This window comes from Pinus tabuliformis, chromosome Q, assembly GCF_031772625.1.
Source record: "Pinus tabuliformis cultivar Carrire ecotype Pingquan chromosome Q, CPIR1, whole genome shotgun sequence".
Lineage (NCBI taxonomy): Eukaryota > Viridiplantae > Streptophyta > Pinopsida > Pinales > Pinaceae > Pinus > Pinus tabuliformis.
Window position 1 is genome coordinate 820424128 of NC_142296.1, and position 1124 is coordinate 820425251.

Genomic DNA, 1124 nt, shown 5'->3' on the forward strand with positions numbered 1-1124 from the left:
TCCAACAAAATCCAAGGCCCATTTTTCAAAAGGATCAATGAGTACCTGAATTTGTAGTGGCATTTCATTTGAAGGAGCAGGTTTCCCTACCCTCTGATAGCTATCACTCCTCCTGACATATTCTTTGGCATTTCTGAAGATGGATGGCCAATAATATCCTAAAGAAAGGATTTTATAGGTTGTCCTATTATCAGCAAAGTGTCCACCACACGGCTCATCATGACATGCCTTAAGAATTTCAGGCATTTAATCTTCCGTAACACATCTTATGATCATAAGATTTGGGCCTATTTTTATACAATTCATTAGTGATCCATGAGTATCTTGCACTTATTCGAATGATTTTTCTTTTCTCTCTAGGAAACAAATGTGAAGGGAATTTCCTTGTGACTAAGTAATTAGCAATATCTGCAAACCAAGGAGTTTGAGTAGTCACTGCAAAAAGATATTCATCATGAAACTTATCTTCAACCGGAGTGTCATCTTTGATATTTTGAATTCTGGACAAGAAATCAGCAATATTGTTTTGTTTTCCAGGTCTATCTAGCACAATAATATTGAATTCTTGCAAGAGTAAAAACCATCTTGTAACTCTGCCATTAGTAATAGTTTTATTCATTAAGTATCTATTTGCAGAGTGATCAGGTGCTCAAGTCCTAGGTGTTGTAAAAATGCTCAAAATTCAAAGTGCTCAGAACTGGTTCACAGCTGAACGACTGGAAAGTGCTCGTCCTCCCGATTCCAGCACCGCAAACGGTTCGGAAAACGGTCGCCGTATGAGGGAGATATGGCCAAAACAATATCTTGCCCAAAACATTAGAAAATTGATTTTTTTTTTTTAAAATTAAAAAAAGAATATTCCAAAGAATATCCCTTGGAATATTCCAGGGAATATTCTTTCTGAAGCAGCCAATGACAGGCCGCCACGTGGCAGGCCCAGAGGAGGCCACGTGGCCCCATGATGACGTCAGCCAAATTGGATGGGCGGTGTGGTGTATTTAAAAGATTTTGGCATTGGTCGGGTTTGAACCCGAGACCTCCCACACGCTACTGAACATGCTTACCGTTGCACCACCGCAGCTACGTTTGAAATATTGGCGGCACAAATTAAAGTTAAGGTTTAA